Raw genomic sequence first — 16,821 nt, forward strand, 5'->3', positions numbered from 1 at the left:
GGGTGATGCTGTCACAAGTCAAGGAACGCTGAAGATGGCCCGCAGAAGCTGGAGGCGAGGCCTGGATGGATCCTTCCTTTCAGCCCTTGGGAGGAGCCAACTCTGCGAGAATCTCAGACCTCTGGCCTCCGGAACCGGGAGACGACATATTTCTGTTGCTAAGCCACCCAGTTTGCAGTACTTTGTGGTACCAGCTCCAGCAAACTAACACATGCCCCTTGAGTTTTTAGTTCACAGCCTTGCTAATTGTTAAGTTTGACTTCTGTTCATTGAGTGCAATCCTGGTCTTCCCTAGTATGAGGCCCCTGGGGAAAACATGAGACGTGAGGACAGCCCTCTGTGGGGTTATATAAGAGAAAACAAAAAAAAGGGGGAAGAAAAATTTAGTTCTTTTAGTTCCCAGCAAGTCTGAGATTGTATCCCTGTCAACCAAATTTATATAAGATTACTTAGAGAAGCAGAGGGCCAAAGTACTCATTTACCCTGTGCAATCTATCTGCCGATAGGCTAAGAAGGCATCAGCCGGCCAACACATTTCTGTTCCCGTTTAAGACAGCTACTTGGAAAGCGCATTAAGATGAGAAGATTGATCGGTGCATATAAATCGAATCTGGATAAGGGATATTTTTAACAAGTGCTGGGAGCAGAGTGAGTCGCCCGTCTTCACCACAAGTATGGATATATAATATAACCGCCATGAGGGCTTTTGAGAGTCAGGGTTCCGTCCCCTAGGAGTGTATGGACACACTGAAAATGTCACTCACTGTTTCTTCTTTCATTATCCATTTGCTTTGTATATGCTGGAAGCTCAACAGTGAGAAGGACCCAGTTCTGGACTTCAAGGGGGACAGCGTGAGAGGAATTGCACTGTTCTTAGGAGAGCTCAGAGAAGGAACATCTAAGCCAGACTTGAAGAATCAGGAAAGGTACCGAAGCTAACAGGATGGGAGTGCATGTGCATGGGGAACACACTGTTTCAGGCAGCAGTAGCAGGATGCACAAAAGTGCAGGTGGGAGAGAAAGCACATGTGTTCCGGGAACGATGAGTGGCTCATTTTTGAGGCTCTTTGATTAGCCACTTAAAGACTCAAGATGTATTTGGGGCCATCTCATTTATCCTCAACGTCTCTAACTTCTACTTCTTATTTTTTCCCTATCTCTTTTGTTGCATTCTGGATAATTTTTCCAATTTATTCATTGTCCTTTTAGCTGTATCTAATTTGACTTTAGGCTAACCACTGAGTTGTTTTTGTTTTTGTTTCCCAGTGGCTATGTTTTAATTTCCTGAAGTTTTATTTGTTGCTACTTTTTAAACACTCTTTCAGTCTCCCATTTATTAGTATTTCTATTTCTTATTTTTTTATTCTCTTTAAGTATACATATAGCTCTTTTAGATCGATCATATTTATTCTAGCTTTGAAGGGAAGGTGGATAATTTTCCCATTACCATGATAGTTCATTGGCTCATGCATTTTGTAACCCCCCCCCCCCGCCCCCAGTAAACTCCATTTCATCAGGATTTATTCTCATTTCCTTTTGCGTCGATTTGGAAAGAGAATTATAATCATCGTATTGTGCAAATGTTCCTTCAGGGTGGTTTTACATTTATCTCTACCTGAATCCTGCAGTTTCAATCATCTTGGACTCATGTTATTTTAGGAGTCTCAACTTGGACTTCTCATCACGCAGGTAGTGTATTTAATTCTTGTATCCAGGCATGACAAAGGCTTGGAACTTTTTTTTTTTAATCTCATGGATGACTTTCTCCTCCCTCCCTTCCTCTGCCTGACTCTAAATTATTTGGACAGATAGCACGCTTCCTCACCACTGGTGGCTGAATCTCTAACAAGTTCCTATGGTAATGAGTTTCCTGTTAGTTGGAGGGGCGTGGTAGATTTGTTAAGAGTTGGACTGGAAGATTCTCCTGCTCTAACTCTAACCACCCTTGATGAGCTCTACTGTCTTATCTGTGTTGCATTTTTTAGAGTGTGTCCACATCCACTGTCTCACTTGGTAATGAGATGTCAGGGACTCAATGTCTTTAAGCTTCCAGCCTTAAAACTCAGCTTCCTGGTGAGCATCCGGAGAAGAGCAACTTCCGGGGCATGCTCAGAAGGCACCAGAGACTTGTATGTGGGTGTCTCTTTCCAGTGTTTGGGACACATGTGCCCAATGCCTTGGTCTCCTTCTAGCGCTGGGATGGTCTGGCCTTGGTGCCTGGGGGTGGAAGAGGCAACAGCATAATTAAACACCTTGGTGATTAATATGGTTCCTTGACCTAGCCACAGCAGGAGCTCAGAAATTGTCAGAGCTTTAGTTCAGTCTTTACATCCTGCTGAGAAAAAAAATTTTTTTTTGGAATTTAGTTTCACAGAAAGAACGGTGAAACTTGCAAGTTGAAGTATAAGCTGTAGCCCTAACCCAGGGGAAAATGTTGATTTGTTCACACTCCAACACCTTCTAGAGAGGATATTGAAAGACTTGCAGGAAGAAACACACGCACCCTCACATGCATACACACACACACACACACACACACACACACACACACACACACACACAGGATCCTAAATAGAAATGGAAGATATGAATTACTAACGCAGGAGGGAACCAAGCTGATAGCTACTGAGGCTCTTTCTGTTTTGAGATACGGACAGTAGTAACAGATTGTATTTTTCAAGGAAGAACCCGACAATATCTCCCATCCTTGTTCTTCTGTTCTGCAACGTGCAATTAACACACTATCGTGGGGGGAGGGGTTGTTTCTCCACCCACTATTAGGTAGTTTCCTACAGATGTTGTAACAGATCACCACAAATTGGGAGGCTTACACCAACACAAGTGTATTTTCTCCCAGTTCAGGAGACCAGTGGTCAGCAGTCAGCAGGGACGGCTCCTTCTGGGGCCTCTGAGAGAGGATGTCCCCTGCCTCTCTCCCAGCTTCTGGCAGTTGCTGAAAACAAAGAATGTGGGAGGGAGGCCAGAGGGAGGACAGCAGGTAAGAGAAAACATATGACACCTGTACAGATATAATTCCTGTCACATGCAGAGAGGTTCTTAGCCTGGGCGTGGCAGAGAAGAAATGCCTGTGACTGGTAGCTGCTGTTATTGTCATCATCACCATCACCATCGCTGTCACCATCATCATCACCATTGCTGTCACCATCACCATCACCATGTAGGCTGCCAACACCTGACTTAGGCAACTCCCTTTACCAGGAGTTTACCACTCCCATCCTCTCGTCATGATCTCTCTCCCTAGAGCTTCTCAGAATTCTCTCTTGCCCCCTTCTATGCTTAGATGCCTGAGCCTGCCTTAGAAAACCAGCTCCTGGCCCTGGCCGGTTGGCTCAGCGGTAGAGCGTCGGCCTGGCGTGCGGGGGACCCGGGTTCAATTCCCGGCCAGGGCACATAGGAGAAGCGCCCATTTGCTTCTCCACCCCCCCCTTCCTCTCTGTCTCTCTCTTCCCCTCCCGCAGCCAAGGCTCCATTGGAGCAAAGATGGCCCGGGCGCTGGGGATGGCTCCTTGGCCTCTGCCCCAGGTGCTAGAGTGGCTCTGGTCGTGGCAGAGCGACGCCCCGGAGGGGCAGAGCATCGCCCCCTGGTGGGCAGAGCATGGCCCCTGGTGGGCGTGCCGGGTGGATCCCGGTCGGGCGCATGCGGGAGCCTGTCTGATTGTCTCTCTCCGTTTCCAGCTTCAGAAAAATACAAAAAAAAAAAAAAAAAAAAAAGAAAGAAAAAAGAAAAAAAGAAAACCAGCTCCTGATAAGGTTTATTGATTTTTGGAACAAGAATTTGAATGAGCTGTGATAACTTAGAATTCAAAGCACATCTGACCTTTGAGACCAGCAGAAGCTTCCAGGGCCTGTGACTCCCCCAGCCCGGGTGATGAATGGCCGCAGAAATGCCACACTGAGGCACGAGCGTGGGCTCCTGCTTCCTGCTCTCAGGAAGGTGGCTTCTGGTTGGTGTGCAGACACTGGGTCATTTTTTCTGCACCGTTTCTGAAGCACGGTCGGCAGGTTCTAAAAGAATGGCTCCCATCACTCTCCCGTTTCTCACCCTGCGCTGTGAGCCCACCCCATTTATCGTGGCCTCCACAGGGCACAGTTCTCTTCCCCCCTTGACTGCTCTGTGTTCCCGTCGATTAGACTCTGGTGAGGCCGTCAACGAGGGATACGCTTTATCAAAGTAATTGTGCCAGAGCTGGGACGCTGATGCTGGCGCCAGAGCTAGAAAGCTGAGGTGTCGAAATTCTCCGAATACGAGAAGGAAGCCAGGCCTTATCTCAAACTAATCTTCAGGCCAGACACTGCCAGATGTGGGGCCCCCTGGTGGTTTTATTTTGGTCACTATTTTTTTAAAATTCTCTTCCTTCCTGAGTATGACAGAGTTTATCCTTGCCTTTGGTCCACAGGGATGTCCACAAACTTGTCACTCGCTGCAAACCTTGCCAGCCAGTGGGCATGCTCTGGTTGAAGCAGTAATGGTTCTTGGAACAGAGGATCTGCTGGGTGTGGAAAAGCTGTCAGCCCGTGCTCTTTCTAAATCATTAAAACGCCACTGGCATTTTGACAAATTGGCACCGTTGGACTGAGCAATTGGGAATGATCTGTTTTGCAGGCTGAGAGAAACAGCTGTATAACTCTGGGCCAAATCTGCCCTTTTGTGTTCAAATACCTTTCAGGCAGAGAGGCAGATGGGTGGAGTGGCAAAGGCATGGTCTCAGGAGCTTAGGGGAATCCAGGTTCAAACCCTGACCCTTTGGCTCCCTGGTTTTCAGTGGAGAGCAAGGTATTTAACAATCTCTTCATCTGTCAAATGAGGCGATAAATACAATTCTTGAAGAGATAAAGTATTACCTCTGTAATAATTAGAGATAATAATTTAGATGTCTGGCATTAAGTCAGTGCATAAATGGTTTCTGGTAGTGAGGCTGTGAGGATAGTCCAGCTGCAGGATTAGTTATGATTCCAGCAATAGCTACAATAATGGTTGTAGTGTAAGTGTTAATAGTAGCATTTGTTGTAATGATAATAATAGAGTGATGAAAGTGCTGGTTTTGAGCCAGGAGACTTGGACTGGACCAGTGACAGAGTCAATACAATGAGTGGTGGAGAGAGAATCGAGAGACCTGATGTCTAGTCCCAGGGGTTCCTCAGTATTTTGTGTCAGTGTAGGATTATAGAAAATTGGAAGATTTTATAAACTCCTCCAGATTTCATTGAGATGCCCTTCTTTTACCTGCAACTATATGTGAGTTGAATAGCAGATGTTTCTTCCTTGTTCTGATTTCAGTGTTAATAAAAATAATAGCAACCCATGTTAACTGACATTAAATGTGTCCCATGTATTGGGCATGTTTCAATTTTACACACATTGCTTCATTAAATCCCGTCAAGTACTCTATGAGCGATGTCTTAATTGAACTCCCATAGTTTGGTATTGAGGGACAAAGAGGTTAAATATCTTTCCCAAGGTCACAGAGCTTGTGGTAGAATCAGAATTAGACCTCAGAACACCTAGCTCCAAAGATAGCGTCTGAACTTCTATACCAGACTGTACTGCTTTAATGAAAGTTGGTACGACCTAGAGGTTAGGACACATGGCTTGTACGATGGAGAAGATTTCTCCTGTGTGCAATCTGATGCTATAATCTATCAGCAGTGGATTAGCACAGTGAGGATGCCAAGATATAAAGGCATATGAATTGCTTCTGTTTCGTCAACTGGCTAACTCATCAACCAACAACCAGCCAATATTTATTAAATGGGTACTTATCAGCATATGATCTTATTTTCAAATGTTAGTCATCAGTCCAACCATTTTGAGGGCAGGAGTAGTGGAAGATCAGATACCTTGTCATTTTGGATAGTAGTGGAAGGTCATCTTGGGATGACAAGACATGTAGGTAAGAGACCCAGACTTCCAAGCTAAGTCTGAACGGTGGCCAATGAGGAGTTAGGTGCCTCCTCTCTGGTTGGGCATAGTACCCACTTCCCTCCTTTCGGGCATACCTGCTCTTTATAATGACTATGACCTTACCTGTTTCATTCAGGATCTTGTATGATCTCTGAGAACTGTGACAATTTCAGTGTTCTCCTGACCCATCCCAACAAAGATGTGTGTCTTCTGTCAGGTCCTCTCAGGCCAGTTTAATCACTTGCCTATAATGTACACCCAGCCTGTCTCTGAGAAGGGACTTGTTCTCAGAGGTCAGAATAGATAAGGAGGCTAAAATCAACTCCAAACTTATCTGCCATGCTTTTCTTTTTCTAGGAAGAAAAAAGATGCTTTTATTTTCTTTTGGGAAATTCTAGGTCCATAAACACTGGCTTATGCTCTGATTTTCAGGGTCCATTTAAGCTGCTGCTCCATGAGGGCGAGGCTTGGACCTAATCCTTGGACCTAATTGCCCTAGGATACTAACCAATGCAGTTTTACCACTGTTCTTGATTGTCAGAGGGCTGGTACTGAATTCTGTGCCAGCTGTTGTTTACTTAAGAATTTTGAAAGATACATTCCACAGTTGTCTGGTCTTTATTGTTTATAAGAGCTCTGCTGCCTGACCAGGAGGTGGTGCAGTGGATAGAGCGTCGGACTGGGATGCGGAGGACCCAGGTTCAAGACCCCAAGGTCGCCAGCTTGAGCGCAAGCTCATCTGGTTTGAGCAAAGCTCACAGCTTGAACCCAAGGTTGCTGGCCCGAGCAAGGGGTTACCTGGTCTGCTGAAGGCCCATGGTCAAGGCACGTATGAGAAAGCAATCAATGAACAACTAAGGTGTTGCAACAAAAAACTGATGATTGATGCTTCTCATTTCTCTTCGTTCCTGTCTGTCTGTCTATCTGTCCCTATCTATCCCTCTTTCTGACTCTCTCTCTGTCTCTGTAAAAACAAACAAACCAAACAAACAAAAAAACAACTCTGCTGTCATTCTAATTACGTATAATTCTTTTGTAGGGTAAAATCCTTTTCTCTCATTGCTTTTAATGTTTTCTTTTTATCTTTGATGTTTAGAAATTTGCCATGATGTGCCAATGTATGGGTTGTTCTTTATTTATTCTTCTCAGGACTCAGTGTTCCATTTTGAGCCCTCTTTGTTCAATTCAGAAAAAAACATCAGTCTTTATCTCTTCAAATATTGTCTCTTCCCCATCCTTTCTATTCTCTGCTTCTGAAATCTGCATATTCCTTCTTTCTTAAATTTCTATTAGATGTATCCTTGCACCTTCTTCTTATGTTCTCTTGTAAAAATATCTCACAATTTTATTTCTCTTTGACACAATCTACTTTTTTTTCCTTAGGTGTATCTTTCAGCTTACTTATTCTCTTTTCAGCAATATCTAATCTTCTATTTAAATCCACCATACTGATTTCAATTTTAATGACATATATATGTATTTTTATTTAAAATTTTTTTTTTTTTTTTTTTTTTAGTGAAAGGAGGGGAGGCAGAGACAGACTCCCGCATGCACTCCAACTGGGATCCACCCAGCAAGCCCACTAGGGGATGATGTTTTGCCAATCTGGGGCCCCTATTCTGCTGCAATTGGAGCCATTTTTTAGTGCCTGAGGCAGAGGCCATGAAGCCATCCTCAGTGCCTGGGGCCAACTCCTTCAATCGAACCATGACTGCAGGAGGGGAGGAGAAAAGAGAGAGAGAGAGAGAGAGAGAGAGAGAAGTGGTGGGGTGGAGAAGCAGATGGGCGCCTCTCCTGGGCGCCTCTCCTTGCCCTGACTGGGAATCAAACCTGGGACATCCACACGCCAGGCCAACGCTCTGCTGCTGAGCCAACCAGCCAGGGCCTAATGACTATATTTTTATTCCTCAAAGTTTTATTTGATTATTTTTACACTATGCATATTCTTTTGTTCATTCTTTTTTATATGATTTTTGTTTTATCTTTTGTCTCTAATTATTTTACATATTCTTATTTTAAATATTCCTTTCAGGTTGCTTTCTTTTTTCCATTTTGTGTGAGTGCTAATTCTCCTTTTAATTACTTGCTGAATTCTGTCATGATAACTTTTTTTAATTTATAATTTTAGATAGGAATCATGTTCAAGTATTGATGCTTTATTTTTCTTTCTCTCTCTCTCTCTCTCTCTCTTTTTTTTTTTTTTTTTTTTTGTTAATGAGAGGCCAGGTGTCCCAGAAGTATCTTTACAGGGTGGCTCTGAATTTGTATCTTCTAAGAGCCTTGTGATCACAGTAATTTCAAAAGAAATTTTGTCTTTATTTCCTATTTGGGGTTTTCTGAGTTATGATAAAAATATAAATTCAGATCACCTGCTATATGTGCTTCAGGCTCTGTATTTGTATGATGGGGACTTTGTTTTCTCACTCACAGTTATGCAGCACTTCCTTGAGCTGGAGAATGAAGTTTCATCTCCTTTTTATGGATGGACTGGCATTCAAGGCTCCCAGCTTTCTGCAAGGGGCTCTATTAGAGTTCATTCTCTCCCTCTCTCTCTCTCTCTCTCTCTCTCTCTCTCTCTCTCCCCCTCTTTCTCTCTCTTTCTTCCAAGCAAAGCCTCCTGCCATGGTGTGTTTGTAAAACTCCCAATCCCTGGCTCATATAACCTGTATATAGACTGGTCACACTGTGAACCAGTTAGCTCTTATTCAATACTCTTGTCTTGACTTCCATTTTGTTTCCAGCATCTAGGTATTCCTTTTCTTTCCTTTTAAATTCAACCTAAGGCCAGCATGTGGCTGGAATGATGGGGAAAGTGTGTATATTTAAAAGATGATACATTAGTTATGTTAAGTTTTAGCTCAGCCAGTCTCTGTGGCACTCGGAAAGCCCTGCCCCCTGAGCCAGTCTGACCTGCTGTCACGGCTGCCCACACCCACACCACGGATGCTTCATGTTCAGGCAGAACGAATGCTGAGGCACATGCAGTCAGCATCAGAGTTGCTTTCCCGGCCTCTCTCTGATTTGGAAGCACACTGTGCTCAGTACATCTCCACTCCCACGTAACGTTTGCCTAACAATGTGAAAGCCAATGGAAAGATGCTCTTCCATCTCAGTTACAATGGTTTAACTTGAGTTGCAGCCACACTACCCTTACCTCTTACTCTGTGTCACTGGTGCCTATCAAATAAAAACTATAACGACCAACATTCATTGAGCTCCTACCTGAGTACCAGGCACTGCTCTAAATATTACAAATGTAATTCTGTTCTGTCCATACAACAAAGAACTGAGGCTCAGAGAGGGCAAATAACTTGCTTATGGTCACAGAACTAATAAGTGATGGTGCCAGGATTCACATCGGTGATCCTGATGCTAGAGTCCTCTCCCCTAGTGAGCACCTAAATAAATATCTATCGAATGAATGAGACTGTGGTGGTGCTGTTATTATTACAATCATCATATCTGGAGAAGAAGATGTACTTGAGAGAGATCCTCTCTGACTGTGAGCAAATGAGTGATCAAGGGGCAACAGAACCTGGAGGCAGGACACACATTAAGGAGGCTGCATAGGAATGCTCCCAGCCCAAAGGTTTGCATTTGCAGTTAGAACTGCAGCAAATTGCTCTTTTCTCTCACATGTGGCACCAACCACACTAATTTATACTGCTGGTCTTTGCAGGAAGCTTACCTTTGAAATCCAGCTTTTCTCCTGCTGAACTCTTCAAGCCTTAGAACTATAGATAAAAGGTTTAAAATGAAGCCCATTTTTAAAATTATCTTTGGTAGCACTATTTAGATAAAGTACTCCGCGTATTGGAAAGAGCAGATTTTCTTATAGTGAGACAGGCTTGGGGCCTAATCCAAGCTCCACTCCTTACTGAACCTTCGTCTTCCCATTTGTAAAATGGAAAGAACATAACAGCTAGCTGTCCTGTTTCAAAGACTCTTTAGACAATGTAATCGGAGGAGGGGCTCTCCTGTCTAGACCACGATATTTCTGAACCCTTGATGGTGGGAGGACGGACATCTCTGACAGTGTTTCTTCTCTAAGGCCCTGCTGTGTGAGCAGAGACTTGCCTTTGGGACTGGCTCTCCCTCCGGGGGGAAGGGGACCACTGTAGGCAAGTGTGGTCCAGTAGTGAAGAGCCTGGACTACAGAACCAGATGACCCGGGGTAAACCCTGCCATGCTACTTGCTGGCTGTGTTTCTTTAGGCGAGGTACCCAGGGTCTCTGCCTCAGTGCCCACCTCTGTCAAATGGGGATAAGAGTGGATGCTATCTCATATGGTTGTTATAAGGATTGTCTACAGTGAGCTCATATGTGGACAGCACAGTATCTGGTGCTCGGGAGACATTATGTGAGATCTGACAAATCAATTAGTCAATCAGTCAGTCAGTCAATGTATAAGTCACTCAGAGGTAAAGACAAATGGTGGATTTCAAATGCATAGACTTTGGTCAAACCTTCTGTTTAATAATCACAGGACTGTCTTCATCATGGATAGGTATGTCTCCAGTGACTTGCTTTTCAAAGTTTTCACCTCTTGTGGGGCCCAGAGAAGGAAGACAGGGTTGGAATTGTAACGAGAGGATTTTAAAAGGCAGATTCTTGCCTGGGTGGATGAATGGGTCCCACATCATGGCCTGAGGTCAGCAGGTATGGGCCATGGTGACAACAGGGCTGATATGCCCTAGAAGCAGTGACTACGGCTGTCTAGTTGCAGTGTGGTTTTTAAACTTTGGTCAATGCATTCAGCACAATGACCTTGAGTTTGCTGTGCATTGGGACTTCAAGGGGTGGGAGTCCTCATGTTCATTCTAGTGGTGAGCTGTGTGTGGCAATGTGCAAAGTGGTCTCAAAACGCAGGTGGCATCATGGAGATGTGGTTTTGAAGCAGCCAATGTGAGCAGACTTCAGCTCAGAAAGCAGCTCAGGGGTAGAGGTGACAAGCAGCCTTTGGGAACTCTTAGAAATGTCAGAAACGCCCTGGCCTTCTAGCGAACTGCAGAATGAGTGCTTATATCATTTGACTATTTAAAACTAAATGGCTTAGTCTAAAATTTTGTAAAAGATGGACCTGAAGTATCTAGCCTTAACATAGCCAGCACAATGCCTGGCACATTGCAGATGCTCAATCATTAATCATTTTCTTCTTGTTTTTTGATTCTTTGTGGACTAAGATTCTTCCAAGGCACCCAGCATGAGGACCGAGAGGGTGGAGGCATCCTCCACCCTGCTCCTGGACCCAGAGCAACCTCCGTGGCTTCTCTAAGCAAGTCCTTCTCAGCTGCCTCTCCTGGCAGCTCTCTACCACACCTGGGGGCACACCACCCAGGGACACCTGCTCCCTGACAACCAGGTAGATGGAGGAAAGCAGTGACTTCTGCTAGAAGGCTGAGCAGAAGCTTTCTCAATGAGCCATTGGACAGCCCTGACAACTGGTGCCAAGAGGACTTTGTGGGGAAGTGTGGAGCATGGAATTATCCAGGTTTCTAGGCAGGGGCCTGGCAGGTGCTTGCCTGCTCAGCCGGGCCCAGGCTCACCTAAGCATTTCCTGCAAAAGGAAAACTAAAATTTGCTTCCCCCTTCTCCTCTGGACAAATGACTCTGAGTACGTATTCTGATTCATTTCCTCTGGCTGGCAGTCGGGTTCTGTCTTCATTTGACAGGGTTGACAGCCTGTGAGCCTGTGGTCTACCTGTCCTGGTTCTTCCAGACAGCTCTCCTGTCCTGTTGCTAACAAGTGTCACATCGGCACTGCCTCCGACAGGGCCTACAAGTCGGGGTCAGGCACGTTCTTCAGCCGGCACCAGGGATCTGGTTGAATCTCAATGCAGGTCATGGCGGACCCCAGGGCCTGGGGCAGTGCTTCCCGAAATGTGATATCTGCACTACAGTTAGTACATGACATGGTTTTCAGTGGCGTGAGGTTTGAACATTTGACTATAGCATAAAGATACTGAGATGCTGTTTTGTCTTTATTTTTTTTAGGATACGAAGCATCACATTAAACTAGATTTTTGCTCAAAACATTTAAGGGAGAAAAAAATGCTTCGGTTTAAAGAATACCAAGACAGTAACAGTACTGGTATGCATATGGAAAAAGTCACAAAGATCATACATGAAAAATAAATTTTAGGCAAAATTAATGCAGGGAGGAAGCTATACTCTCTACAGAAAGAGGGAAGTTATTCACTTATCCATTCATTCAACAGCTTTCTGAGCCCGCTCTGCTGGGCTGTTGCAGGGTGGGAGTGTTGACATGGTGATCGTACAGGATACTGATCCACGGCTGGGTCACGGGAGCCGTCTGTGAATTGTATTGGGATTGGGTGACCGGCATTTAGCAATAACGAGTTGTAGGATCAGGTGCTTGGTAGTTCTGAGAAGCATCTAGTATCAGAAACCTAAAATTGGATAATGTTAGAGGCTGGTCCATGAGGAACTTGGACATCTTCAGAGAGATATAATTAATGTGTTTCCCTGAGCCCAAAATGAGTGGCAGTCAGGGCACGACCAATCCAGTTGGCAGCCTTTGAGAAGCTGATTTTTACACGGTGGCTGCTTCTACTGAGTGAGGGAAGAAGGGACTTGGCGTGTGGCTGTCCCCTTTGCCTTTGGTGTGGTGCAAGGCTGCAGTATTTACTGGCTCGGAGTGGACGTAAGTTCCGGAACTGCACAACCCTAGAAGATATCGTTCTCATCTTAGACACTGTCCATTGGCACCTGGTTGTGGCAACTTCTAGGCAGATAATAAGCTGTCTTGTTCTATCCAAATCAACACACTACGACCACTTCCCAGCAGAGCGAAGTACAGTGTCTTGTGCAAGGGGCGCCTTTGGCAAATGCCCAAGCCGATTCACTCTGGGCATCTTGTTTCTTTTAATCTGGATTTTACCTGCTATCAACATTCTTGGCCCATTTTCTGCTCTTGTCTCTGTCTTACTCCCTTGGTATTGATTATTTTGAAGTTTTAGGAAGTAGATAAGTAACAGTCTATGTTCTCCCCCTGAGAGATTGGCAAAAATGTCAGGCTGATAGGGGTCGAAGTACCTACCCTCTGTATTACTGCTGGAGCTGGAGTCAAATGGACCAGGCCTGTTGTAAAGTGGCCTTGCTGAGTGAGTAGCCCTGAGTCAGATGTGCCTATACATCCAAGACTAGAACGACTTCTTCGCACTCACAGGCCTCCCCCAGTGGAGATAGGCCCTCCACAACATGGTGGGGAGGAGGTGAAAAGCAGGTATGCAGGTAGGCAGATGCCATTTAGAGGATATAGGGAAAGTATGGAAATTCTGAAAGAGTAATTTTGCCTCCTGTGGAGGAAAAGCCAAGGGTGTTACCCAAATAGCCTTACAATTCAAAGTGATCTACAGATTCAATACAATCTCTGTCAGAATTCCAATGGCATCGCTTCTCGGCCTTTTGGCTAAGATCAAGTGTAGAATTCCAATGGCATTTTTCATAGAAATAGAAAGCACAATCCTAAAATTTGTATGACATCATAAAAGACCCTGAATAGCCAAAGCAATCTTGAGAAAGAAGAATAAAGTGAAGCCATCACACTTCTGGATTTCAAACGATATTGCAAAGCCCTAGTACTCAAAAGATTATGGTACTGGCATAAAAACAGACATAGATCCATGGAACAGAATAAAGAACCCAGAAATGAGCCCATGCATATATGTATATGGTTCAATTAATTTATGACAAAAGCCCAGAGAGTACCTAATGGGGAAAGAATAGTCTCTTTAATAAATGGTATTGGGGAAGCTGGATATCCACATGCAAAGGAATGAACCTCTTACAGCACACATGCAAATCAACTCACAATGGAGTGGAGACTTGAATGTAAGACCTGCAAGTGTAAAACTCATAGAAGAAAACATAAGGAGTGAGCTCCTTGACATTGGTCTTGGCAAGGCTTTTTTGAATTCAACACCAAAACCTAAGGCAACAAAAAGAAAACTAAACAGGTGGAACTACACCCAACTATCCTCATTTTATTTTATATATAAGCAGCATTTTTTTAATACAAAAAAGAAGCAAAATTTGACTTCAAAACAATGTCCCGAACTTCATCCAGCAGGTAGCCCCTTGCAGAAAAATGTCAAGACTGGCAGGGGGCTTTCGCTGCCTAGCCGCCTTCTGGCTGACCCCTCAGCCGGTCTCTCCCTCTCCAGCATCCCCATCCCCAGAGCAGCACTGCAGTCCTGGGTTTGGGCAGCCCCACTGGAGCTGATCTTGATCCTAAAACCCATGCAGCTCCAGAGACTGCTGCTGCTCTGAAACGGATGACAGAAGCCCTGATGGACAGAGGGCAACACAGAGGGACTTGGAAACCCTGGGAGAATGCATGCTCCTGTATAAGATCTCTGCCTACAGTCTGGGCACATTAGAGGATGGTATTTCTTGGTGGGATTTTAGGCACCAGCAACAGCTGTTGAAAGCATAATGGAGCACTTGTCTTGAGACATTGATATAATTAGACCTACTACTGTAAAACGCCCTGTGACCCAGGAAGGAAAGGAGTGTGAAGGGGTTGTCCCCACCCACTTGAAGAAATACTATTCCACAAAGAAGAGGAAATGAGAAGATTCACCAGATTTTAGCCAATTATTTCATTCTCTCACTCATGAGCATCATGAATTAATCATTTACAAGCCTGACCTTTACATAAAAGTGTATTACAGGTGCCATTTGAGTTTTCTAGGTATTTTTAGCTCTAGATCTCCCCACTTTGCTGTGGCAGGTGGGGCAATGGCTTGCTTGGAGCCACTCTGTAATCTGTGGGGTACCAGAAAGTCATTCTTTTTTTTTTTCCTTTACAGTGCCAGAGAAAGAGTCAGAGTGAGAGACAAATAGACAGGAAGGGAGAGAAATGAGAAGCATCAATTCTTTGTTGTGGCACCTTAGTTGTTCATCAATTGCTTTCTTATATGTGCCTTGACCAGGGGCTACAGCAGAGCGAGTGACCCCTTGCTCAAACCAGCAACCTTGGGCTCAAGCCAGTGACTTTGGGCTTCAAGCCAGCAACTTTTGGGTTCAGGCCAGCAATCATGGGGTTACGTCTATGATCCCATTCTCAAGCCAGCAACCCCGTGCTCAAGCTGGTGAGCCCAAGCTCAAGCCTGTGACCTCAGGTTTTCAAACCTGGGTCCTCTGCGTTCCAGTCCGACACTCTATCCAGTGCACCACTGCCTGATCAGGCAGCACATCATTCTTGATTTTGTCAAATTAAATGTAATTTTCTTGTTGGTGAGGTCTTTTTTGCCCTACAACAGTAACACCAATTTGAACAACAAAACTTATAAAAAGTGTTGTGGACTGTGAGCTAGTCATTCAGACTGTATATGTATATCCATGCAAAATAAAATAGACTGTGTGTGTGTGTGTGTGTGTGTGTGTGTGTGTGTGTGTGTGTGTATAATGAGCCAGGGAGAGGGGAGAGTGAGTGAAGGAATAGGGAGAGATGGTTCAGCCATTTCCCTGGAGGTTTATAATTGACTTTGACTTTGCTAAAGACATAAATAACATAATATTTGCAACCAGAATTGTACGTGGAAATAGCCTTTTCGATTACAGTAAGTCCTTTTTGTTCTCTCTTTTTTAACAAGGGCAAAAGCACTGAGCAGAAGATAAACGCACCTTATAATTGTAATGTTTCTTAACAGTAGGAAGATGCCCTGTACTTTTGCTTCCAGGTGTGTGGGGGAGAGGGCATGGGGGAGTGGAACCTAAGAGCCCCAGCGAAGTCATCCCTGACCTTCTAGATTTTCCAAGTTTTATTTCTGGGGAGTGGGAGAGAGAATGAGGCATGTCAGCCCAACATCCGGGCTCTACCCAGGCGAGGCTGAATCTCTGTCCCTTGTATAGCGAGGGGTTACCTGCAGCTCTATTTCTCAGAGAGCAGGCAGGAGGAGGCAGCTGAGAGCTTTCCCACAGGAGGATGGGAGAGGGGGGAGGACAGCCAGCCTGGGCTGTGGACAGGTACGAGATGGAGAAATTAATTCTTTTTCTGTGGCTGCACCCTTGGCTAGACGGCACCAGACTCCCGGTGGTCTATGCAGAGCCTCAGGGCTGTGCTTCAGCAATTTAGAACTTTACAAGGTTATCCCTTAATATGGGTTTCAGACTCAGAAGAAAGAAATAGCAGGGTCCCCGGCAATGGGGGGAGGGTTAGGAAGGCCCGAGCTCTCTTTCAATGAAAGGGAGGGCAGCAGGACCTACATCTCCTTTCCCGCTCAGTGTGCCCCGTCCTCTCACCCATCTCTGTACTAATCTGCTCCTTTTGTACCCCGACTCCCCACCACCCTTCGCTTCTTTCTTTAGCCTTTTTATTTGTTGGTTGTTTTTCCTTCCTTGATTTTTCCATTTTCTAAACAACTGTTAAAATAAAACAAAACAAAAAATAAGTTGACAAAAGAGCAGACAACTATATATTTGTATTCTAACCTGATCTCTGAGCTTCTAACAAGGTTAGCATAACCTCTTTCCTTAGAGAGACAGTTGTTTTGAGAAAACGTCTTGAGCCGGCAGCAAACTCAATAAACTCCACGTAGCCCAAGCTGTGTGTGACCTCACAGATCTAAAGATGGCCTTTCTTTGTCTTGTTCCGTCACGAGAGGTTAGCGGCTCTCCTCAGAGTCCACGGTAGTGGAAGTTGGGATTGAATCAAATTCCCCATCAGCCGGATGATCCCAGCAGTTAATCAGCTGTATATAGCTGGCTATAACAAAAATTAAGGTTATCGTGGGCTTTTATTAGAAAGTAATCTCAAAGTTGTTCTTTTTCTCTCTCTCCTCTTAGGACTAAGGCGACTTGAGGGGGAGGATTCCAGGTTTTTTATGAAAAATGTTATTGAGAGCAAACTGTCTCTGGTGACAGTGGGGGAGT

At 44.7% G+C, this 16,821-nt stretch overlaps 1 pseudogene; it reads left to right on the forward strand.

Moving 5' to 3' along the window:
* The first annotated feature begins 696 nt into the window (after positions 1–696).
* On the forward strand, positions 697–14,517 carry LOC136319262 (small ribosomal subunit protein bS6m-like; annotated as a pseudogene).
* The last annotated feature ends 2,304 nt before the right edge of the window (positions 14,518–16,821 follow it).

This window comes from Saccopteryx bilineata, chromosome 1 (genome assembly GCF_036850765.1).
Source record: "Saccopteryx bilineata isolate mSacBil1 chromosome 1, mSacBil1_pri_phased_curated, whole genome shotgun sequence".
NCBI classification, from domain to species: Eukaryota; Metazoa; Chordata; class Mammalia; order Chiroptera; family Emballonuridae; genus Saccopteryx; species Saccopteryx bilineata.